This window comes from Schistocerca piceifrons, chromosome 1 (genome assembly GCF_021461385.2).
Source record: "Schistocerca piceifrons isolate TAMUIC-IGC-003096 chromosome 1, iqSchPice1.1, whole genome shotgun sequence".
Taxonomy (NCBI): Eukaryota; Metazoa; Arthropoda; class Insecta; order Orthoptera; family Acrididae; genus Schistocerca; species Schistocerca piceifrons.
In genome coordinates this window covers 264319629-264346528 of record NC_060138.1, presented here as the reverse complement: position 1 = coordinate 264346528, position 26900 = coordinate 264319629, and the positions used below count along the sequence as shown (strand labels likewise).

At 42.1% G+C, this 26900-nt stretch overlaps 1 protein-coding gene across 2 annotated transcripts in view; it reads left to right on the top strand.

Moving 5' to 3' along the window:
* The window catches only part of LOC124793848 (UDP-glycosyltransferase UGT5-like), a 76553-nt gene that overhangs the window by 45941 nt on the left and 3712 nt on the right, over nucleotides 1-26900 (top strand). The gene's annotated exons all lie outside the window — the stretch shown is intronic.

The following is a 26900-nucleotide window of genomic DNA, read 5'->3' as shown; positions in this document are numbered from 1 at the left end:
TAGGTTCCTTCTTCAATTCCCTCATGATAAATCTCACGTCTGCATCAGTCAAAGTGTGAAGGCGACCGGTACGTGTTTGGTTTCTTAGTGATTTTGTTGCGCAAAATCGATCTATTATCGACTGAACCGTCGATCTAGGTCTACCGACTACTTTAGCAATCTAGTAAGAAGATTTGCACCCATTATGTAAGCGCAGAATAAGTTTCCTTTCGATCAGTGTCGTCTCACTACCCTTACGGCCCATGGCGCTAATTGCACTGTATCGGCGCCGTATTGAAACACAACAGGTGATAGAGTGGGGCCGCGCACGGTTGACTCTAGTGTGTGTCGTGGGTCAGCGTTATAGTTTAATCACTGAATTTCGGCATGTTCAGATGGCGAACGAATACTTTATGAACTAGCTGTTGTATTACATTTTCTAATTTGTTAACCTTACTGTCGATTTGGATGTATTTCTTTCCTTGCTTTTCAACAAAAATGACTTACCGAGGTACTTCTTACATGACTGGCTCTTTAAATTTGTGTACATTTCTTTTCATGTTGCACAGACTTTGTTTTCTAAAAGATATGCAGCTAGACGAATACTTTTTGGACTCACTGTACACACTTCTCAGTCCACCATATGGTGTGTCGTGAAAGGTACCTTGTGCCTTAGTCTTTATCTTTACTTTTACAGTAGATACACCAAATAGCTGCTTATAATGAGGAATCTTTATTTACAATTACAACAGAGTGTTTCGGCTTTATTGCCATTTTCAGGTGCCTGCAATTACAATTTTGGTGAGAATAGGTATGGATGTCATTGTCATTCATATTAAAGTAGCTGTCTTGTACTCACGTCTAGATTGATGTGACGTTAGTGGATTGCTTTGTAACTGTCACTGCTTTAATAAGATCGTAAATGTTGTTGTCAAGATATTAAAATTAAATGTTAATTACGACGTGACAGCAGTTTGACAGTTCCACTATTACGACGTTATATGTCTACAAAGATTGTGCAGATGAACAGCGATATTATTTTACTAACTAAATTTTTAAAGCCACAAGTATTCCACTAGCCTTTCGAACTAATAGCAACCATTCAACAAAATTACCTCCCGCCACCACTAAAACATCGAAATATGATAACCCAGTCGGCCGGAGTGGCCGTGCTGTTCTAGGCGCTACAGTCTGGAGCCGAGCGACCGCTACGGTCGCAGGTTCGAATCCTGATTCGGTCATGGATGTGTGTGATGTCCTTAGTTTGTAATTAGTTCTACGCTCTAGGGGGATTGCTGACCTCAGAAGTTAAGTCCCATAGTGCCCAGAACCATCTGAACCATTTTTTATGATAACCCAGGCATATATAAAATCACATGTGGCAGCTGTAATAGCTTTTAGATTGGCCAAACAGAAAGAATTTTAACGTGAGATATAAAGAACATACTAGAGAGAGCGCATATAATCAGTCGAGCTTCTTTCTACACTTGAAAAATCAAAATCACACTGCTGACACGATCGAAAATGCACTACAGATTCTGCACAGAATACCGAAAGGTTTTGCGATGAACATTCTTGAGGAATTAGAAATTTATATGTCCACGAGAAAATACCCATAGGAAATATTAAACGAACATGCAGAATGTAGACACAAATACTGTACTACCTTAAAAACGTATTGAACTTTTAGAACACGAAAATGGATAAATCGGATGTAACATATACAACGACCAAAGATATACGTAACAAATTTTATTTAGTAAAATAATATCGCTGTTCAAATGCACAATCTTTGTAAACGTATAACGTCGTAATAGTGGAACTGTCAAACTGCTGTCACGTCTAAATTAACATTCAATTTTATCATCTTGACTACAACATTTACGATCTTATTAAAGCAGTGACAGTCCACTAACGACGCAATACGGACGTCACATTAACCTAGACTTGAGTACAAGACAGATGTTTTAATATGAATGACACTGACATCCATACCTATTCTCAACAAAATTGTAATTGCAGGTACTTGAAAATGGCGATAAAGCCAAAACAGTCTGTCGTAATTGTAAATAAAGATTTCTCATTACAAGCAGCTATTTGGTATATCTACTCTAACGATCATGTCGTTATCAGACATATATTACGACGCTGGCCCTAAAGAAGAAATAATTTATCTTTACTGTTCCACTTGCAAGCGGAGTGTATGAAAAATAATTGTCTGTATGGCTCTGCACTAGCCTTGATTTATCTCGCAATCCTCACACAATTTGTATGACTGTGGCAGTGCGATAGTTCTGCAGTCTGTCGCAAGTGCCAATTCTCTAAAGTTTCCCACTAGTGTTTCGAAAAAGTCTCCTTCCCTTCAGCGATTCCCATTTGAGTTCAAGGAGCAGTTCCGTAGCACTCATATGTTGTCCTAGCCTACCAGTAACAAATCTATGAGCTGTATGCGTCTGAACTGCTTTGGCGTCTTACTTTAATCTGACCTTGTGGAGATCCCAGATACTCGGCCAGTACTCAAGAGTGGGTTGCACAGGTGTGTTCAGTACAGACGAGCTGAGCTACACTTTCTTAGAATTTTCCCAACAAACCCAAGTGGACCACTGGCCTTCACTACCGTCGACCTCACGTGCTCACTCCATTTACTGATACTTCGCAAGGTACACTTCGATATTTAACAGAGGTGACTATGTCAAGCAGCACACCACTAATACAGTAGTCGACCATTATAGAATTGTTTTTCCTACTCATGTTCATTAATTTATATTTTTCCAGGGATGGAGCAAGTTGCCGTTCACCAGAACAAATAGATATTCCATCTAAGTCTCTCTGTATACTTCTACAGTCTCTCAAAGACGACTCTTCCTCGTGCACAGCAGCGTCATCAACAAACAGTCGCAGATTACTGCTCACCTATCCATCAGATCGTTTGTGTAATAGAGAACAAGGGCGACTCTAAGATACTTCCCAGTGGTATTCCTCACGAGACCTTTATCTCAGATGAACACACGCCGTCCGAGACGATGTACTGGACTCAGAGTCTTTGGGCAACTCACATATCTGAGAACCCATTCCGTAGTCCTTATGCTCGAATCCTTATGCTCGAACCTCCATTAACAGTATGCAGTGTGACACTGTGCCAAATTCTTTCGCGATATCTAGGAATATGGAATTTGTCTGTCGCACTTCGTCCACGGTTTGCAGCAAATCCAGCATGTTAGTCGACAATGGATTCATTATAAGTGAACAGCAGTGATGTGCACGTCGCATCATACGAGACCTCTGGCGAAAAATCTCTTGAATAACATGCCAAGTATGTTCTGTTACACTAAAATGTTCGTCTATAACTATCCAGAATTGTAACTCTACTATCTACATCTACATCTTTATTCCGCATACTAACTTACTGTGTGTTGTTGAGGGTACTTCTGGCATCACTATTTCTCCCCTTCCCCCCTCCCCCCTCCTTTCGCAGATCCATTCGCGAATGGCGTGAGGGAAAAACGATCGTCGGTAAGTCTCCACATGTGCTATAATTTCTGTGATTTGTTTGTGGTGGTCATTTCACGAGACATACGTGGAACATGCCTACCAAGACTTTCGGCCACTCAGTTTAGTATGTAGCCCAACATAGATTAGAATGCACACACTTGGAATTGCAGCAGTAAATCTCTAAGCGATGCACAACACCTGTCCTGTAAAGTCTGCCATACAAGCTTGTTGAGCAACTGGAAGCGTTTCGCGCCGACTAAACAATTCTGTGACGATATAGACAGCTCATCGTTGAATCTTCTATGTCTCTTCTATTAATACAACTTGTTAAAGAGTCCGAGACTGATGAGCAACAATATCGGTTGAAAAAGCGTTTTGTACGCCACTTATTTCGTGGGTGAATTGTTTCCTCAAAGAGTCTTCCTCTTTATCTCAGTCCAGCAACTTCTATTCCTACGTTCCACATTAAGTCTCTTCGAATACTTACACTTAGATATTATATGGTAGCTACTGTGTAAAGCTCCTTGCGTGTAAAAATATTTATCTTGATACAGAAAATTAACAACCGGACACGCCTTCAAGACCCAAGCTCTAATTGTTGTGCACAATGGAATGGATAACACGGATAATTTAGAAGCCTAGCTACGGATGCTAAAGTGGAGAATTACAAATAAATGGAAATGTCGTATGGCTAGGGCCTCCCGTCGGGTAGACCGTTCGCCTGGTGCAGGTCTTTCGATTTGACGCCACTTCGGCGACCTGCGCGTCGATGGGGATGAAATGATGATGATTGGGACAACACAACACCCAGTCCCTGAGCGGAGAAAATTTCCGACCCAGCCGGGAATCGAACCCGGGCCCTTAGGATTGACAGTCTGTCACGCTGACCACTCAGCTACCAGGGCGGACACAAATAAATAAATGTGATACGAATGGAAGCTAACAGAAACAAGCTTTGGATTAATATATTAAGTTGTTCATTTAAAGCACACATGAAACGGATCTGGCTCTGAAAGAATATCAGCTGACGTTACAATGTTCCTCATGTGGAAGTGAACTTACAGTTTTTTTATCGTTTCTTGCACGAACAAGGAAACATGCTCCTTAGACACGCCTGACATTCCGAAAACTAGTTATTTAGAAACTCATGCATCTGCTAAAGCAGTGCTAGACTTGAGACAGATTGTCGCAATGACGTGAGCAAATCTGAACCAAGAGTTGTCCTATGATGCCGATGTCGCCAATTATACTCACCATAATTTATCAGCATGAGACCTGCAGAACGTCGCTGTCGTGGGTGTGGCTCTACGGTACAGGAAAAGGGCCGAGCTTCCTTCAACACCAAATATGGACTCTTCTCATCTGCTGAGATGCGCGCCAAAAGCGCACTGCTCTCTGTCTCCGAACAAACGCTACGGATGTGCACAAGATGCGCACACTTTCCTGTCTTCTAGGTATTTAGCCCAACAGTACAGCCTACTGTTCCTGCCCTCCAAACAGGACATGCCCGCCAGTCGCAAAATAAGAAAACTCAGCTGGCCGATGCCGAGGTTCCTTCATGCACAAAAATACCGCCAGGAAAAACACGCCACGATACCACTCCGATGACTTCTCCATCTCTCTTTCTTCTTCCAAAAAGCTGCTGCTCCATGATGTCGCAAGCATATTTATCAGTTGTACATTTTCGCATTCAGCAACTAGCCTCGCATCAGAGATGCTCTGAAGGTAAAAAACTTCACCCCTGGCTAGGATCTTATATTCCTGCAAGCTGTGATTCTTTAGGAAAGCATGACATCGTTATCTCCTGTAGGCACTCTTCAGAATATGAGGAAGCACCAGCCTCCCGCTGATAGAGTTCCTTTCCTGGCTCCTCGCTTCATTTCGGCCACAGGGCAGAGCTCGGTCATGAACGCACAATAGTTGTGCCTCCCCTCCCCCCTTCCTACCGTCCGCTGTGGCAGACCCGGCGTGGCGACGTTTATTCAGTCTGTGCCGTTACTCCAGTCACCATATTGCCTGCCCCAGCTGCAGCGTTCTTCCTGTTCGCGTGTACTCACAGAAAAAAACCAGAGAAAAACGAGGGAAACCTGCACCATATTAAAAGTAACTGATATGAGGTTAGTTGGAAGTCAGTACCTGCAGCCACTGTAACCCAATTCACCTTAACAAACCATTACTAGCGATTTCTGCTCCATCATTCTCCTATAACAAGTGTGTTATTCTCTAATGAAAAGAGGACTACAAAATGGCTTCCTGCTTTTCAGCTATAACCAGTCATTTGTCACTCCATTTGCCGTTTATGCTTAATGTTATATTTACAGTACTTTTGTTGAGCGTCTACGGCTAATCCCTGCACCAATTGCCAATCCGCTGAAAGCCTTCATGTAAGTTGCTACAGTTTTCTAGTGTTGCACCCTTTATATATCCGTCGTCTGTGAACATCCTCTTGCAACTTCCCGCATTATCTATTAGATCACTTACATAACCATAAACAAAGCGGCTCTATCTTAACTTCTTGAGGTATTTCCGAAATTACCTTTACATTTGTCGGGCTTGTTCTGTTTAGTGTGTCATTTTGAATTCTATCAGCAAGAAAGTCCTGAATCATGCGGAAGGAAAAGTCTGGTTTTACTCACTGAATGACAGTGCAGAACCGTATCAAATGACTTACAGAGTGACAGTGCAGAACGGTATCAAATGGCTTACTGAAATTAAGGAACGTAATCTCAATATGGGTGGCCCTGTGTACCGAGCTCTGGATTTCGTGGACGAACAGAGCGAGTTAAGTTACACAAGACATCCGTTCGCAGAATCATTGTCGACTTTTCCCTCACAGCATCTAGTGTTGAAATCTGAATAATTCACTGACGCTTATAGAAGAATGTTCACTAGAATAGTTAATCACATTGATTTATGAAATTGTCAATATTTGCACTAAATAGCGGTGATACAACCTCAGAACTGCCAATATATATGACCTTGAGTTCTTAGTGTGAGTCAACTTCATTGCCAATTTGCTAAATTGGGTAAATATTAAGAAAGTGTTACTACTTATTAAAAAGTTTGTAGTTGCATTTCACAAGACTTTAATTATCCCAACGTGTCTCTCAAAGTTGGGGGAACTAAAAATATTATTATTTGGTGCATTTGAAAAATATCAACACTTCGTGGTGCAAAGTGAAACGTTATGATTAGAGAAACGCGTGACGCATCCTATTTCTGTCTCCTAGCACTTCCACGATCAGTGAAGGAGTGAAGTCCTTTCTCTGTGCCCAGCCAGTATTCTTCACCTCGTCGAGATACGTGAAAGCGAGACGACACAACACTATTTGTGAAAAAATGGTTCAAATGGCTCTGAGCACTGTGGGATTTAACATCTGAGGTCATCAGTCCACTAGAGGTTAGAACTACTTAAACCTAACTAACCTAAGGACATCACACACATCCATGCCCGAGCCAGAATTCGAACCTGCGACCGTAGCGGTCGTGCGTTTCCAGACTGAAGCGCCTAGAACCACTCGGTCACACCGGCCGGCCACTATTTGTCATTGCAGTCAATATTTGTTGATCAATTAGATTAAATTCAAATTATTGACATCAGCAAGCTGCGTTGTTTAGCGGCTGTCGCTAAAGATACTCATTAACAGTAACTAGGCGGGCGATTCGTGTTTCAAAGTCAAATGATATCTTTGATTTTGCGTTGCACATGTACACCAAATTAATTCCTTCAAAAGTCACAGAGTTCGTGTAACACAGTTTATTTGATATGATTCATTACGATGGCTAGTAATACTTAAGATAATAAATGTCCAAACAGTGTCTATAATCTAAAGTCAAAGAAATTTACTTTTAAGTAGCCCAGCTTCCAATGAGCTTAACTATTTCGCGTTGCGGCGCATAAACTTAAGGGTTGCGAATATACAGAACTACAACGCAAAAAGCTCGGACACTATAATCTCGAACACAAAGACTCCCAGACGCTAAAGACTCACAGACGCTAGAGACTAACAGACGCGAAAGATGTTAACAATAAGTGCGTAGAGTTTATATAATAGTTATGAAACGAAAGGGGCGTCCGTTGGAAACTCTTTGAATAAAGTCCCTTGCTACTTTGCACATACTATTCTATTCCATTGTCTCTTATTATTCTCGTATTTAATTTTTCTGTTTTAAAACAAGAATTCGTGATTTTATATGAGATATGGGAATTGTTCATGGTCAGTTCGAATAACTTTTAGTTTAAAAAAAGACCAGATATATGACAAGGTGTTACAAACACACACAATATACAACCTCTCTAAATGAACTGTTACAGATTAAATTATTAAGTATTTGACCCAAGTCATTTTCAAATGTATGTAGTCTTGTATGAAGCAGCGTTATCAACTTATTGTTATAAGCATTAGAAGCCACCCACTTGTTACTTATTTGTGACTATTCTTTCACATCAATAGTTGGTTTCCACTGAGTACCATACTGATAGGTTTTAGAGAACTTTTGTTGATGGTATTTTATATGTTCATATGCATCCATTCAATATTCTCATATTCATTGATAATCATTCTGACTATAATAGATCCTATTACTTAATTTTACAACAAATTATCCATTATAATATTCTACTGTTGTCCTTACAAAGCATTGAAGGATATATCTGAAAGATCTTTCATTGTGAGTTAGTACAACTCAATACTATGAAATTACAGCATTTCTGTATATTGTGTATTTTTTGTCATTGAGTTTAAATTTTGCTCATTACCTACCATTTTTACAGCTAATTTAATCATAGTATCTGAAATGCCATACTAGTATGCAAATACATACAAAATTTATTTAACATTATCAATATTTGTGGCTATTCATCTTGATTTTCAGATTCAATGTTGTTTAGTTTGTTATTGAGAATAAGGTTTACTCATCTTTTAAAATAGAGTTTTATATTTGAATTATTGGTAATTTCACTGAACATGTCAGTTTTAGACAAAATAGCATAAAAGATTCCTATGATATTTGTCATTACTAGTTAGTGTGAGTTGAACTCAATAGCCTTCCACAAATTCTGTGGCTTGGTTCTAGTCTAGTCTAGGACTGCATCAATTTGCTCAAAAAGGAAGTGTAAAATGACTGTTTCTTTGAGATATGAAAAAAATCTTGGTGTAGATTGTAATGAGCAGTAAAATAAAAATGGCCCAAGTCACTTTCAAATGTATATAGTCTTGTATGGAGTAACATTGTGTTTGCTGTTGATGAAGATCAAAGAACAGATTAAATATGGGCTCAGTGAAGGAAATTATATTTCTTGAATAAAATTTCAAAACTGTACCTTACTTAGAATTTTGCGACTCTATTTCAAAGCAAGCAAAGCTATTGATTAATGTTAGTTCTGCAGTGAAATATAAGTACAAAAACAAGAAGATAATTAATGTCTACATGTACCACTCATGTGATACTTACTATTTAACATGATCAGACAATGTATTTGAAAATTTAGTTGTCATTATTAAATCCTCTGCCCTATCTCATTGCCCCATATTACGTCCAGCATTTTGAACCTTTATGTCCTCCGCTTGCGTGTAATGTCCTATGTTTTTCACATTTCATTAAAACAATCTGGTAACCCTATGGTTTGTAGACATTTTGGGTCAGCAGTGGAGGACAGTAACAGTTGTGAGCTTGTGGAAGCAGGACATGGTAGCTTCACACGCTGCTGAATTTTCAGATAGATACCATGTACAGTTCTGTTATCGTCTTATTGTAAAATTTGTTATTTTCGAGTTAAAGTTCATTTTAGGCACACGTGCCTTTCCTGGTCGCGCGATTTCTATGAAAGTTAATATGTAACTTGTTTTTTGTCACCTCTGAACTTCAAGTTACAGCGTCTTTTAATCCTGTATTCGTTAACGATCAGAACTGCATCTAGTTTCGCATAATCAGCATAAGATTAGGCAAATGTCACATTACTAACATTTTGTCGCCTTATTTTGGGGCGTTGTTAAGGATTTAAAAATCTAGCAACTAAAGTATAAAAAATTAAGTAAACAACAGCCTGCAAGCGCTCAGTTTGATAGCCTCACGCTTGGTATGTTAAGGTGCTGCTGGAATGAAGGAGGTATTTGTGAGTTGCGAAAAAGCTGTAAATGGAAAGAAAGCAGTAAAAAATTCTCTGCGATGGATGTGAATGCAGAAAGTTGGTTCTAATCTCTGTCTCCATACTTTGTTTCTCTTCGTTTTAACCCTTCCGTTATTTCCTCTTTACTGTTCCCTCGAGTTTAAAATTAAGAATTCCTAGATGTTTTAGTATATACGTCTTTAATGCGTCTGTTCCTATAATTATATTATTACTATAAACTCGTTTTATCGTCTGATGTCTCTACTGTGTCTTTATTGTTTAGTTTTTAACATCTTTTAGTAACGTAGGGTAGTTGGAAAGTATGAATTAGTTTACATTCACATTTCTTCGTGGTTCATGTTTCACTTCTATGTATTGTTTAGCTGGTCTTAAAAAAGTGTCAGGACATCAGTGCTTTTATTATGAGGAATGCCAGTAGAGATGGGAGGATAGACACAAATCGATACGTCTTTTACATCGAAATGTATGTCGGAAGCAATGACATATCACAAGCAACTTGACGAAGACGAGACCGGAGTGAAATTAGAAAAATTCCTTTAGACGGTTCTTCTGATCCTTCCTGAAACTAATTAAGTAAAACATTATTTCTTGAAGGTTATTAGTGTCACAATCTAAGTTATTTACCACCAATACTTACCACGCCTTTAAGACTGTTACTGACTACAATTATAGAAGTTTTATTATATGGGGTGTTTCAAAATTACTAATACAAGCTTCTAACGGTTTCAAAGGGGATTTATACATAAAGTTTTATAATGAACGCATGTACGGAAATGTACCATCTGGATGTAAAATAAGTTTGAAGATCGGATCACTTTCGAATTTCCCGCTACACGGAAAACACACAAACCGACACGATGGTGCCGTCGTCAGTTGCTGTTGTAATTAAATCGTAAACCATTTTCGTCCGAATACAAATTTACCTTCGAGAAACAAGTACATTGGCGACAAGGCGAGCTGACTGGTGGTCCGCATTCTCGACTTTGAAGACGGCATCCTTCGTCAAGTAAAGGAGAACATAACGGCGAGTATTGAAAACAATGCCTATACCATGGCCTCCTGTAGAGCACACAGGTCAGAGGTCATAGCCGCCGCAGTGTGCGTACTGTGACACCGGGATTCGAAAGCGATCCGACCTTCAAACTTATTTTATCCAAACGGTACATTATCTATTAAGTTTTCAACCCTAGAAGCCTGTACTAGGAACTGAGGAACACACTGTATAATGGTTTAAGAATGGTCTTGTTCGCTTATAGCTGCTAAGTTTATCCATTTAATTTGCTACTAACCAATCTCAATTTAAGGGTAATTATAAAGAAGCTTAAAACGGACCGTGCTGAATTTCTCCCAGTAGCAGATTTTGATTTCACAAATATGCAAAGATAGCATTTTCTAACTGACTGCCTTTATTCTCGTTGATGTTTCGTTGTGAACTTAAAAATAAAATTATTTTTCGGTTTTATAGGCTTACTCGTTCAATCCCTGCTTACGATTTATCTAAGTCCACACACGTTTGTAGATAAGCAGGTGCTGTAAGTTTTTTTTGAGGAGTTAATGTTGCTGCTGGTCGTTTCATACGCATGTCTGTAGGTCCGAAGAAGCAGTTGACCATGAAGCAAGCAGCACAAACGAGTTTCGCTCCTACATCTCGTTTCGTAGCATTTTTATTCCCAGCACACGTGCGACCTGTGAGCCCGGACGATTTGCATGACGCTGCAGATTTTCTTATAAATCCAGGGAGAACCTTTCTCGTACGAAAACAACGGATACTCTCACTAGGCGCTGACAATGCCTGTCATAATCCATTCAGTGTGATCTTCCATCGAAAGAGCCATCTGGTAACATACAGCTGTGATCACGTACAATCTCGTAACGGAAACTGTCCGCTGTTGGTTGCATATGAATAGTTGGTTGAAAATCGACACTAGTGAGAGTTCCAAACACACGTGGAACGTTTATAGAAGGTGCGTTGTAAATATAGATTAGGCTCTACGTGACGTGTAGCGATAAAAAGAAGTAACACTTCTAGTGAGGTCCAAAAACAATACGACTGTGAAGCTAAATGGACAAGAATCACTGGCGTTGTTAGACTTAAGACTTAGACTTAACAGTATGTTTCTGCAGGTCGACAGATACAGAAAAATGATGCCGTCGAATAATTCAAAGATAGCATAATTTCAACAGCATGGAATTAGTTTAACGATACAGTAGTAGTAAGGGGGTTACCTTAATTTGCCTAGTATCGACTGATAAAAATAAGCGGACGATCTCAAGTGCTCAGGGAAGACAGTTTGTGAAATAATGCTAAACAAAGACTTTTTTTTTTTAGAAGTACATCAAAGAGACAGCGATTAGTGAGCACTACGCTATCAGTTCGGGCTATGGGAAACTACTCGTGTGATACACAGCTCGATATTTCAAACACCATATCTTTTAAATAGTAGACGCAGGTGGAAAGTATGTTCTGTCTTCCGAGAGTTCCTAGGGACCATGGATTCTATACCACACTATAGACTGACCATCGACATAGATCGATGCAGAGTATATTTATAGATTTTGGATTGGTTCGATGAATTTTTGAGTGATAGAGGACTCTGTACGGCGAATGTTCTACAGACGCGAAAGAAACATCTGGTGTGCCTCAAATGTGCCCTACATAGGCTGCCTGACAAAAAAGTGAAACGTCCAAAAGACACGGTCAGATGTCAATGTAAGTTCATAGACGTACACACCATCGGGGATCACGTAAATGATTAGAGCTTCAATTTTCTACAGTCGTTGGTTCGAATCCTGCCTCGGGCGGATTAGTTAAGTTTAAGTAGTTCTAAGTTCTAGGGGACTGATGACCTCAGAAGTTAAGTTACATAGCGCTCAGAGCCATTTGAACCATTTTTTTTTTCAATTTTCTGTGACAGGAAGAAAGGCCACCAGAGTGTTTTAGTGTTATCTGTGTTTATTGTTGTTACCAGCCCTGGTAGGATACATAAGGGGCCTGAACAGCGTCACATGCTGAATGATCACTGCGAATGACACGGAGATTCCGAGTACTCGTCTGAGACAGCGTTATCAGCAGCTGATACAGTTTGAAAGGGGCGTAACTGTGAGTCTCTATTCGACCGGCTGGTCAAATCGCGAAGTGAAATAACCAGGTCTGTGGGGCATTCATATGTGACATTGGCCCAGTGTTGGACTGCATGGGAAAGCGTGGACAGGCGTCCTCGTCATCAAAGATCCAGTCAAAGGGCTCTGGGTAGGTTCTGGACCAAACATTGTTCTTCTGATGCAAATAAACCAGCACTTAGCCAAGCACCCTTGTGTAAACAAACTGGTGTCATTACGACCTTAATGAAAACAAATTGCGCACTTGTGCTCTTAGTTTTGTTGATTTAAGATCGAATTAATTACCCACAACCATCATTGTAATTAATGTAATTTATGCTCCAAGGCACTTGCAATGTTTTTCGCATGTCTAGTTTATGACAAAAAGGCTTCAGTCTAATCTTAACTGGGATATGTTATGATCCAAAATGGCCGCCTCCCCACACCACTGCTGTAGAACATTCCTATAGGTCCTCCAACGCCAGCCCCCCTCCCTCCCCCCTCCACACACATACACACCACCCATCTTCGGGGTCCTCATCTTCATAAGGTGGATCTACCATTCGAGCTCTGTATGTTGGTCGATCACTATGAAGCGTCTGCACCAAATTCAGATGATACCTGCAGTTTGCAGCCGAGTATTGTGCCCAACGGCATTTTCTGCAGTGTATGATGCTATTTACAATTTTGGAGCTATTTGTTACAATTTCACCGATTTCCTTCCAGTATTGCAGAGACACACGTTAATGCGACATGATTATTTAAACAAATACACTGATATCCCAATAATTTAATGTTTAACAGCTAGCTTAGAGCAACAAAGACACTCTTGCCATGTAGCAAGTCTATGTTTCCGTAAGGAATTCGCCCCTTTATTATTAGTGTGTTTAAAACAATGACGTCACTATCAACTTGTCTAAGAGGAGTGACGCCATAAGATCACTATGGACCTGTAAACATCAGCGGGAAATGTAAGTAGGAATATTCCTGTAGACACACACACACACACACACACACACACACACACACACAATATCTTCTGTGCAGTATATTCCTATCGTGCCATCCAGTGCTGACTGAGGGCTTAACTTGTCTTAACTAGAACCACGATCGTTGTCGTCTTAAGGCCTGCCACTGCAGCTTGTGTCAAGCCTGTTGCTTGCTCCATACGCACATAAACACATTAAGGGCATTAAGAGGCTAGATCTCACACTGGTTTGATCGGAGGCTCATCTCTCCCCCCTCCCAAACTTTGAGGTGCCAGAAACAATAATTGGGATTAAGGGACAAACTTCATGTTAGACGTGATGAAGAAATTGTGTCAACAACTGAAAATATTAAGAACGACCACTTCATCCACAATCAAATGGAAGTATAGAGGAGGTTGATCAGACGATTGGAAGGATGCTTAGTTGTTATGTTAATTCCCAACATAAGTGTTGATGCATGTATTTATCTTTTGTGGTAAGACATATAATTCGAAATTACACACCAGTATGAGGTTGTCGCTATTCGAGGTTGCGTATGTGATAATGGCATCACCACTGATATGATTAAGCAGAAGGGGAGCAACATCAGAGAGTCAATCCAAGAATTTGCAAGTTTGGAGAAAGAGGTGTGGAAGAAGGCATTGGAAGGGAAAGACGAGATACCAAAGTGTAACGGAACCTTACCTCAATATAAGGTGGACCAGTGGGAAGACAAAGAACTTTATGACATGGCAACAGGCCCCATAACAAGTGATTGAAACTATGTCACCTGTGAATGTGTAACTACAGTTGCCAATGAAATAAAAAATTGTATATGTCGGATATTTATGTCGTCCATTCAAGGGTGCACCAGAAGCAATCCAAGTGGGAGTGTTAGTGATACCAAGGAAGGAAGCAAAAAAGTAGGAGTGGAAGAATGGGCAACAGGAAAAGGACGTCCATGTATCGTGTACACTGTATACATTAAGGCCAAGAAGGTATCAATACGTTTTGTGTTTCGTTATGGTTCTTGTTTTCTCTGTTACCTTCTTTTTGTGTGTTGCGTAGATTATTAAATTAATTTTGTGTTCGATCGTATATGTATGTTACGGTAAGGATTATCTTTAATTATTCGGTAAGAGGTGATGTTCAGAGGCTGCAGACTTCTGGGGGAGGGAGGGGGGATGTGTAATGGTCTTTGTTCTCAGGCTGCCTTTTGGAGACTCCGAGGGAAGAGGAATGCTAGTTTTGGCACTGCTACACCTCTTCGCCTAGGAAGAGTGGGGGTGCTGGAACATCCTCATCTGGACGGAGGAGTTTGTTTTTCAGGAAGAGGGAAGTGGTATTATCTGGTCACAAACGGTCGTTAAGTTTGATATTCAGTGTATAGGAACTGTGGAACAAGATAAGGAGGTTGGAGAGATATTTTCGAGTTTGCAACAGTTAGCAAGTAGTAATGGAGTATTCAGGAAGATGGAGGGAGAAGACTGAGCGTGTGGCTCGATCAGCGATATTCCCGCTGCCGGTATGGGTCATCTTTCCGGCGGTGTGCGCAGAGCGCGCGCTGGCGCCACCTACCAGGCCGATCGGGAGCGAGAGGAAAAGCTCACAAAGAGGGAGTTATTTTTGCTTTGGACGCCGAGCAGTAACGGCGTTTTGGGAGCTATGGCGGATAGCTAAGGTTCGGCGTCAGCCAGCAAGCAGGGCACGTCTAAATGGGGCTGTTACCCGGGTGACGGCGCCGTGGCAAATATCGTCGGCGTGGAAAGAGAGGTTACTGGAAAGCCGTGGGTGTTTTTTCCGCTTGCTTCATGTCTCCTGGCATCGGGATCTGCGGCGGCTGGCTTCGTCGAACAAGCAAGAGGGTAAGGGCCTTGCTTGTCCTGTAAATTGTGGCCGGAATACGGTTGACTATTTTCTGGGGCGGCCGTCGCTACTCCTACTAAGTCTGGCCTTCAATGTGTTGATTTTAATTGGTTTCATACGTAATGTTTTAAGGTACATGTGGTGTGATCATTAACAATTACGAGGGCCTGGAGTGCTGAGACATCCGTTGTACATCCCTACTGTCAAGGTTTAACCACCATTGAAAGCAGTTTGCTGGCCCTTGCTTAAGCACCGCCTGGTTATTGTATTTATATCACACCACGATTTGAGATTGTCAGTCGCGATTGATATATATAAAGATAAAATATATCTCTGGATACATTTATCTCTGAATTGTAATAACATTACTGCTACGTTTCTGTTTGAACTAATAGTGTGTCTGAGAGACACGTGTTTAATTTTGAAATCAGTAGTTTCCTAAATTCTTATCAGTTAATAGGGGCCAGATGTTATTGTGTGTTTAATAGCCTGAAACGGATTCTATTGATGGTGGTACTAGAATTCCTTCCATGACAGTAGATCGATATTGTAATTAATTTCATGTATTAATTTTACTGATTATGTGTTGTAATGAGTTATTGTGTTTCTAGTTATTTAAGGCAGATGTCAGTCTGTTGTAGATACCCACTACTTTTGGGATTTTCTTGTGCCCATTCGTGACCGTTGCTGCTCCGGTCTGGGGTCTAGCAAGACCAAATGGGCCAGGTCTTCCCCTTGGAGGGGGGCACTATAGTGGCAGTTTTAGTGGTAGTTGTTAGAAAGCCACGGTGTAGCACTGCAGTAGCTACCTTGGGATGGAAAGCACAGCGTGGCCAAGAAGAGTCGTAATAACACATATGCAAATGACTGCGAAATCGGCTATCTGTGCTCAGTAAAACCTGCACTCTGTAGTGCTCACAGCTGGAGCAGACAGGGTGATGTCACCACACCATGGGAAGACCCTTATTGTGAGCTACTTGACTGAGAGCCGGGTAGTAGTGCGACAAATGCGCCACAAGCCATATAAAAAGATGTAAATTTTGAGGCTGATCATTTAGAGTCCAGTAGCACCACCATGACGCCAGATCCATGCTGGACAACTGGGCACCGCCAGCTGTAGCCATGAGTTCAAGACTGGGTCAGGCCAACCCTCTCCTACCCTGAGTCTCCTTGCAGAACTAGGTGCTACAGCGCCTCTGACCTGCCACCTGTGCTTGCCATTTCCAGGCTCCTGCCAGGGAGCAGAATCGACACCCCCGGAGGTGTCGGCAGAATGCCGCGTTCCATGCACGGCAATCTCCACTCGCCTCCACGCTAGACGCGTGTGGGGCCCGAGTCGCCAGGTACGGCCATTCTGCAATGGAACACTGTTGCATCAGAAGGAGGAGAGCGTCAGTGACGTCAAGGCCATGGCCTACTGCCAGGCTGCCAGCCGTTGCTCGGCCCGACATCAGCAACGCAGGCCGCCTACGCCTGCATCTCCTCACCAGGGTGAAGCCAGCCACCTGTGAGCCGATGCCGGCCAGTACCACTGGAGCTGAACGTGTCTACCTGACCTTGCTGGCGATGTGATTTGTATTTGGAGCTGAATAAAACATTTCTCTCGACCATCAGTGTGTTACTGGGTCCACCAACCCTTCACTCCGCACACTCACCACCTGGGCTCTTCACACTATTTTCAGTGATGAATCGCAGTTTTCGGCTACGCCGAATGACGAGTGTCGGTGAGTATGGAGGCTTCTGGGAAGAGGTCCCATTCTCACAATATTTTGGAGGGGCACAGTGATAATATTCGTGAAGCCATCAGATATAACCATCTGGTAGTGATTTAGAGAACTCTTATAGCACAACAGTATGTTGTGAACATCCTACATCCTCTTGTGTCAAGTCTCATGTGACAATATCGTGGCACCATTTCTCAAGAGGAAAATGCTCATCCACACATTGCACATGCATCTATGAACTGCCTCTGTGATGTTGCGGTACTTCTAGGTGGGAACATCTTCAGATCTGTCTGCAATAAAATATGTATGGGACGATGCTGGATGTCAACCCTATCCCAATGACAGTATCAAGGATTTCAAGGACCAGTTACAACAGTTTTGGGCCAGCGTGCCTCAGGAGAATATATAACGTCCGTATGACACCCTTCCCAACGAGAGTCAGCGAATATGAGGCCTATCAGAAAAGTATCCAACCTTTGCCCAGGAAAAAAAACTGGCTTACCTGGAGCGTTGGGCACCTAACCACCCTCAAAGTAGTTCCCGTCGGACTCCATACACTGCATCCAGCAGTTCTGCCGTAGTTGGAAGCGTGCCGAAAAAGCCTCTTGCGGAATATAGTTTAGCTCTGCTGTCATTGCTGCCATAATGTCCTCTCCTGTTTGAAATCGCGTTCCTTTCAATGGCTTCTTGAGTTTGGCGAACAGCCAGAAGTGTCAGGGGGCCATATCAGGAGAATAAGGCATCTGTTGAAGCACAGGAATGTGGTTCTACGCTACAAAGGTCTTCTGAATGGTTTTCACGTGGTTGCCGTCTCGCTTCTGGCAAAATTTGATGCAGTAGCGCTGCGCCAACCGTTCCATCATTTTCCTTGCAATGAGTAAGCGACTCGAGCACTACACGCTACCTCACTGACTCACTAACTCTCCTAGTCAAGTTGTGCCACAAATTTCTCTTCTCCCCAATTCTGTTCAACACCTCCTCATTAGTGATCTACCAATCTAATCTTCATCAATCTTCTGTAGCACCACATTTCAAAAGCTTCTATTCTCCTCTTGTCCAAACTATTTATCGCCCACGTTTCATTCCACTCCATACAAATACTTTCAGAAACGACTTCCTGACACTTAACTCTATACTCGATGTTAACAAATTTCTCTTCTTCAGAAACGCTTTCCTTGCCATTGCCAGTCTACATTTTATATCCTCTCTACTTCGATCATTATCAGTTATTTTGCTCCCCAAATAGCAAAACTCATTTACTACTTTAAGCGTCTCATTTCCTAATCTAATTCCCTCAGCATCACCCGATTTAATTAGACTACATTCAATTATTCTCATTTTGCTTTTGTTGATGTTCATCTTATATCCTCCTTTCAAGACACTATCCATTCCGTTCAACTGCTCTTCCAGGTCCTTTGCTGTCTCTGACAGACTTACAATGTCATCGGCGAACTTCGAAGTTATTATTTCTTCTCCATGGATTTTAATTCCTACTCCGATTTTTTTCTTTTGCTTCCTTTACTGCTTGCTCAGTATACAGATTGAATAACATCGGGGATAGGCTACAACCCTGTCTGACTCCCTTCCCAACCACTGCTTCCATTTCACGTCCCTCGACTCTTATAACTGCCATCTGGTTTCTGTACAAATTGTAAATAGCCTTTCGCTCCCTGTATTTTACCCCTGCCACCTTCAGAATTTGAAAGAGAGTATTCCAGTCAACACTGTCAAAAGCTTTCTCTAAGTCTACAAATGCTAGAAACGTAGGTTTGCCTTTCCTTAATCTATTTTCTAAGATAAGTCGTAGGGACAATATTGCCTCACGTGTTCCAACATTTCTACGGAATCCAAACTGATCTTCTCCGAGGTCGGCTTCTACCAATTTTTCCATTCGTCTGTAAAGAATTCGTGTTGGTATTATGCAGCCGTGGCTTATTAAACTGATAGTTCGGTAATTTTCACACCTGTCAACACCTGCTTTCTTTGGTCTTCTTGAAGTCTAAGCGTATTTCGCCTGTCTCATATATCTTGCTCACCAGATTGTAGAGTTTTTCAGGGCTAGCTCTCCCAAGGCCATCAGTAGTTTTAATGGAATGTTGTCGACTCCCGGGGCCTTGTTTCGACTTAGGTCTTTCAGTGCTCTGTCATACTCATCACAAAGTATCATATCTCCCATTCCATCTTCATCTACATCCTCTTCCATTTCCATAATATTGTCCACAAGAACATCGCCCTTGTATAGACCCTCTATATACTCCTTCCACCTTTCTGCTTTCCCTTCTTTGCTTAGAACTGGGTTTCCAACTGAGCTCTTGATATTCATGCAAGTTGTTCTCTTTTCTCCAAAGGTCTCTTTAATTTTCCTGTAGGCAATATCTATCTTGCCCCTAGTGATACACTCCTCCACATCCTTACATTTGTCCTCTAGCCATCCCTGCTTAGCCATTTTGCACTTCCTGTCGATCTCATTTTTGAGGCGTTTGTATTCCTCCCTGCCTGCGTCATTTACTGCATTTTTATATTTTCTCCTTTCATCAATTAAATTCAATATTTCTTCTGTTACCCTAGAATTTCTATTAGCACTCGTCTTTTTACGTACTTGAGCCTTCACTATTTCATCTCTCAGAGCTACCCATTCTTCTTCTATTGTATTTCTTTCCCCCATTCTTGTCAATGGTTCCGTAATGCTCTCCCTGACACTCTCTAAAACCTCTGGTTCTGTCAGTTTATCCAGGTCCCATCACCTTAAATTCCCACATTTTTGCAGTTTCTTCAGTTTTAATCTACAGATCATAACCAACAGATTGTGGACAGAGTCCACATCTGTCCCTGGAAATGTCTTACAATTTAAAATCTGGTTCCTAAATCTCTGTCTTACCATTATATAATCTGACACCTTCCAGTATCTAAAGGCTTCTTCTATGTATACAACCTTCTTTCATGATTCTTGAACCAAGTGTTAGCTATGATTAAGTTACGCTCTGTGCAAAATTCTACCAGGCGGCTTCCTCTTTCATTCCTTACCCCCATTCCATATTCACCTACTACGTTTCCTTCTCTTCCTTTTCCTACTATCGAATTCCAGTCGCCCATGACTATTAAATTTTCGTCTCCCTTCACTATCTGAATAATTTCTTTTATATCATCACACATTTCATCAAACTATTCGTCATCTGCAGAGCTAGTTGGCATATAAACTTGTACTACTGTGGTAGGCGTGGCCTCCGTGTCAATCTTGGCCACAATAATGCGTTCACTATGCTGTTTGTAGTAGCTTATCCGCATTCCTTTTCTTTATTCATTATTAAAGCTGCTCCTGCATTACCCCTATTTGATTTTGTATTTATAACCCTGTATTCACCTGACTAGAAGTCTTGTTCCTCCTGTCACTGAACTTCACTAATTCCCACTATATCTAACTTTAACATATCCATTTCCCTTTTTAAATTTTCTAATCTACCTGCCCGATTAAGGGATCTGACATTCCACGCTCCGATCCGTAGAACGCCAGTTTTCTTTCTCCTGATAACGACGTCCTCTTGAGTAGTCCCCGCCCGGAGATCCGAATGGGAGACTATTTTACCTCCGGAATATTTTACCCAAGAGCACGCCATCATCATTTAACCACACAGTAAAGCTGCATGCCCTCGGGCAAAATTACGGCTGTAGTTTCCCCTTGCTTTCAGCCGTTCGCAGTACCAGCACAGCGAGGCCGTTTTGGTTAGTGTTACAAGGCCAGATCAGTCAATCATCCAGACTGTTGCCCCTACAACTGCTGAAAAGGCTGCTGCCCCTCTTCAGGAACCACACGTTTGTCTGGCCTCTCAACAGATACCCCTCCGTTGTGGTTGCACCCACGGTACGGCTATCTGTATCGCTGAGGCACGCAAGCCTCCCCACCAACGACAAGTTCCGTGGCTCATGGGGGGGTTTTCAAGCATTTTATGGAAAAATAAGAATTGCGATATATTGAAGATTGTGGTTTATTTTCAGTGTAAATAATGTAAAATTTGAAAAAATTGTCCGCACTGGGGTTCCATCCCACGACCCTTTGATTAGTATTCTGTACTCTTTCCGTTGCGCCAACCGCTGTCGGGAATCAACACTAACATAAATGTCTCGTGCCTCGCTCGACACCCGCCAAGAAATTTATGTAACTGGCTGAGCACCTATAAAATTTCCCTTTTTTTTACATTTTACATTTCCCTATACTTTTTTTAGCTCTTTTATGGGTTTACATATGTTTTAATCCCATGTGCAGGACCTTCCACCATTTTTCAGTTGTCTTCAGGAATCTGAAGTAGAGTGCTTGTGTGGTTCAACGTGAGTGAGGTGGGAGTGGGTGAATGATAGCTGATAACCTTGCCGTTGAGCGCCCACTCACTCACACACACACACACACACACACACACACACACACACACACACACGCACACGCACGCACGCACGCACCAGAAATTGATGATGATGATGACGAGCAGATGCGGTCCCCTTACCTTACAAGATTCGGGTTTCATGTCACGCCGGCAGTATGCCCATCATAGACGGAGCGATAGTTCATGTTGGAAAACGACGAAACATACTTTCCTCGACTTTTTTCGAAGGACTCAGCCTGCCATTCGCTTTCAGCGCTTCAGGGACAGCATGGGAAATTAAAAAGTCCAAGACTTAGCACAGATTGGATATCGGCTCGTCCCGATATGAGCCCAGAGGCTTAACCACTTAAATAATTTGGCTTCAACGGCTGATTTAATTATTATAATAATTGTTTAATAATATACAAGCATATGACATACAAATGTCTCGCTTGTTTAACGCCCTTGCTAAAATCTAAAAATTATGTAACTTCTCTGGTCAAAAAAGGTATATGGAACAAAATAAAAATTAATACTTGCTATAAGCGAGCTCGATGTTATCAAGTGAGTGAACTTCCTTTTTGTATCTGACAGAACATGTGACACTTTCTGCGGTAGATGATAACTTATGAAAATTATTATTGCTTTTTGATATAGGGCGATCACGCAATCTTCTCAAGTTATCGCACCCGTCTGCGAAACAGTCGTATGCATATTTCATGCAGGTTCCGCTGCATTAAATAACACCCGGGCCCATCGCCTGCTCTCTTTCGGCGACAGCGTTCCAGAACTCTCAGGTAGACATACAGCTGCGCCTCCAGTTCTGGTGAAGGCAAATCTAAAGTAATTATTCGATTTCTATATACCATCTCTTCGAAAATAATTGAAGCACTGCTATGCTGCAATATTGATCGTTTTAGACGTGGTAATAATTTCAATGAGAGTTATTAGTGGGCAAGAATATAGCGTCTGCTCCCAGTTTTTCAAGTTAATGTGTGGCGCAGGTCTCATAAGATTTTTATGTATTCATTTATTTGTCATTTATGTTCTGTCGTTGTATAAGGCACTACTGATGCACACCGCAGCCAATGACTATCGAATTCAGTACACTCACACAATGCGTTTCAAGCCTTCATATTCGGACCTTATCATCAGTCATCTACAATTTCTGGTTGGATGTTTCAACTTACGAAATATATCAAAGAAAAACCATCACTGCTTAGTGTTTCTGGTCGCAGCACTACGATAACGCTGCTGTAGCAACAGAAGGTATTCACCACAAAACATGATGGTATAATCACAACATACGATGACACAAAGTCTACAGTAGCTACCCGCTTGGAGCGGCTAGGGATAGAAAATAATATATATATATATATATATATATATATATATATATATATATATATATATATATATATGACAGCATCCATTCCTTTATTTCGAGTTGAGATGCTGTGTATGCATTCACAGCCCAGTCACTGCTTCAGCACGTGCTGCTGACCCATTGTCGTTCAGACGGTAAGGACTGCTGATCGGGGGACGCTTTAGGTGGACTTCGTTCGCAGTCCCGGGCCAATAGGGGTGTGAGGGAGAATTAAGCACTGCACCAGACGCGGACAGCCAGGGGACGGAGCTTTGCTTTGCTATCCTGCTTGCCATCCTCTGACCCCCTAACATAGTCCTCTTCAGCATTTCCATGCCATCTCCAGTACTCCGGTTGTAGTGGCCACCGTTCCAAGCAACTGATTGCCTCTCCAGATGCCTCAGTTCACCCTTTTTATCAGCCCGCCCGGCTAGCCGGGCGGTCTAACGCGCTGCTTCCCGAGCGGAAAGGTGTGCCGGGGACCGGCACGAATCCGCCCGGCGATGTCCGGTGTGCCGGCCTGCCTGCAGATGGCTTTTCAGGCGGTTTTCCATCAGCCTCGGCGAATGCGGGTTGGTTCCCCTTCTTCGCCTCAGTTACACTATGTCGGCGACTGCTGTACAAACACTGTCTCCACGTATGCGAGCACCATAATTACTCAACCAAGCAAATATCTGGGGTTACAATCGTCTGGTATGAGACGTTCCCAGGGGGGGGACGGGGGGGGGGGGGGTTGTCTACTGGGGGCCGAACCGCACTCTGGGCTCGGTGTGGGGTGGCGGTGGGGTTGGTGTGGACTGCTGTGGCCTGTTGTGGGGTTGTGAACCACTGAGGGCTACGGCGGGACGAAGCATCTCCGTCGTTTCTAGGTCCCCGGTTCAATACACAATACACGCCCTTTTTATCGTGAATAAACCATTCGGTGTTCTTTTTTTGAATCTGCTACTTCATTATTTCAAGAAACCCAACTGATTTGGATGACCACATCTAATCCACTCTTGCTGTCCTGTACAGAAGAAAACAAGCACATTAAAATTTTTTAAGATATCTTTAACTTGAATATTTAGTTCATTTCACTTATACAAGGTGATTCAGCTGCTCCTAGCGATGTCGTTTTATACAAACCACGATTCCATATCTGGCCTTCAAACGCCACACGCGGGATTTTCATATTCTCCTGTTCGATACGGGCAAGTTATTAGTCCTACGGAAAATGTACAAAGGAGCTTCCTGTAGGAAATTTAATGTGGTCAAGTTTTGTACTGGGACACGTTTCCGCTGGAGGTCACAGTTTTTGAGTTATTCAAGAAACATGTACAAAAGGAGCTTCAAACGCTCCTCTACCCCCACCTCATCCCTCACCGGTCAGGATTTCTGGAATGTTGTTCGTGGCACTCCCTCCTACCATCGTACAAAAATTTCCGACAACACCAACTATTCCCGATATCCGACCCTTCTTTGCCTCTAATCATTGTGCTGTTATGCCAGTAGCATTGTCGGTTATTTCTTTAACATTACTAATTCAAACGTGCCCTTGAGCATAATGAACCGAAGACGTAAACGTTATGCTGAGACTAATTACGTTGACAATTCGATCCGAACTCAAAACCATACAAGCACAGAAGTTAGATGATCAGAAAACCTGACGAATACAGCGATGTAGCTGTTTATTTTGTGCTGTTAAATTTACAAATGTGTTAGGCAAAATTTGCATTAATACCAGTTTTACAATTGGTAGGTGCTCGACTAAACTGGTGGCTTAATGATAAAGACCAAAAAAGGTCGAAAGTGGGAAACGATTCGTGCAGCCGCAAACTTTTGCACACTGGTAGGAGGGAGGGCCACAAACAACACACTAGAAATTATGACCGGTGGGAGCGGGAATGCTTTTGGTGGTCACTTTTGTATGTTTTTCTTAAATAACTCGAAAACTAAGCACGAAGATAAACGGTAGAAACTCTCCTCGCGTGGGGGCGGGCATTATCTTTCTGAAATGTAAGCCAGGATGGCTTCCAATGAACGGTAACAAAATATTGCGTAGAATATCGACGACGCACTGCTGTGGTGTATGGGCCTCGGATGATACCAAAGTGCTATGAAAAGAAACGGTACCCCAGTACATCTCTCCTGGGATATCATTGCCTGGAGGTGAACTGCCTCCAGTTACGAGGCCCGCTTCGTACTGAGCCCGAAAACCAGCGAAGACGCTTCTGGAGACACTCCAGACAGCGGTGGGATACCAGTCTGACACACCGAGCGGGGTGGCGCCGTGGTTAGCACACTGGACTCGCATTCGGGAAGACGACGGTTCAATTCCGTGTCTGGCCATCCTGATTTAGGTTTTCCGTGATGTTCCTAAATCGCTCCAGGCAAATGCCAGGATGGTTCCTTTGAAACGGCACGGCTGACTTCCTTCCCCGTCCTTCCCTAATCTGATGAGACCGATGACCTCGATTTCTGGTCTCCTTCCCCAAAACATCCTAACCCCAAACACACCCAACCAGTTTGACTGTCGCCTGTTGTATGGCCCGCCGGCCAGGAGTGATGGTGTGGAGTGCCATTTCCTTCCATAGCAAGCCATCTTGGGTCGGTTTCCGTTCCTTTTGTTTTTTAGAGTTTATCTTAACACTTATCGAAATTGAAGTTGAGATTCTGAATCTTCAGCAGCATGTTTTGAAAAAGGATACTATTTTGTAATTTTTTTCTGCTTTTAGGCTCTTCCTACCTGATAGTGCTCATTTTATTTATGCTTACATGCAAGAAACAACATCGCCGATAATGTCTTACACGAATTCCAATCTGTTTCTGGCCTAAAGTCTCCCTTTGACGAATCTTCCAGGTTTAACTATTTTTGGCTGACCGAACAAATGCCTGTTCTTCTCTTTTTCTGGTAAGGTTTCGTAACAGATTTCTTTCCTTTGTGTTCTGTCTCGTTTAGTCATTTTCTTGTTTATTTGGCTTTTAGCATCGTTCTGTGCCGTCACAGGTCTCTTTTTTTTGTCTATACATCAGGCTTCTTTTCATTTCTATGCAATCTTGCGCCTATAATTACTGTTCTATAAAATTTCTCTCTCTTCTGTCTTAATATTTGCTACCAATAATGTCCTCTTATTCAAGAAACTTTCGTCACTAGCACCAGTTCTTTTCCAAAATTTATTTTAATAAACAGTATTTTATAATTTTGCTTACCGCTGTCAGGCTGGACCAGCACTTGGATGCGTGACCATCGGGTCTGCCGAGCGCTGTTGGCAAGCAGGGTGCACTCAGCCCTTAAGAGGTAAACCGAGGAGCTACTTGACTGAAAAGTAGTGGCTCCGGTCTCATAAACTGATACACGGCCGGGAAAGCAATGTGTTGACCATATGCCCCTCCTTCCATATCCGCACCCAGTGACCTCTGTGGTTGAGGATGACACGGCGGCCGGTCGGTACCGTTAGGCCTTAATGGCCTGTTCGGACGAAGTTTAATTCCTCAGTAGCGCAATCATTACTCTTTTGTACTGCTCTCGCCCAGTTTCTAGTTTTAACAAGTAACTAATCTCCATTCTACCATTTATCATTTTCGTCTTTGCCTTCTGTATCTATCGTTCCAGTTCACTGCTACATTTGGCTTTCCGTACTATACAGAAATTGCTATATATTTTCAAAAACTTAAAAAATAAGAAAAGAGGTTAGGATATAACATTTCGTTAACTTTAGCGTTACAAAGACGGAGCAGGACTTCTGTTTACCGTCGCCATATTTAAGGAACCATCTCAGCATTCGTCTCACGTGACTTAGCGAAACAAAGGACAATCTAAATTAAGATGACAGGAAGTGCTGCGCTCCTGGTTGACACGAATACGAGATAATTGTTGTATGCACTCCAATAACGATCGTGGTTAAGGCATTGTGGCCAGACTTGGACTCCGAGTCCGTTCAC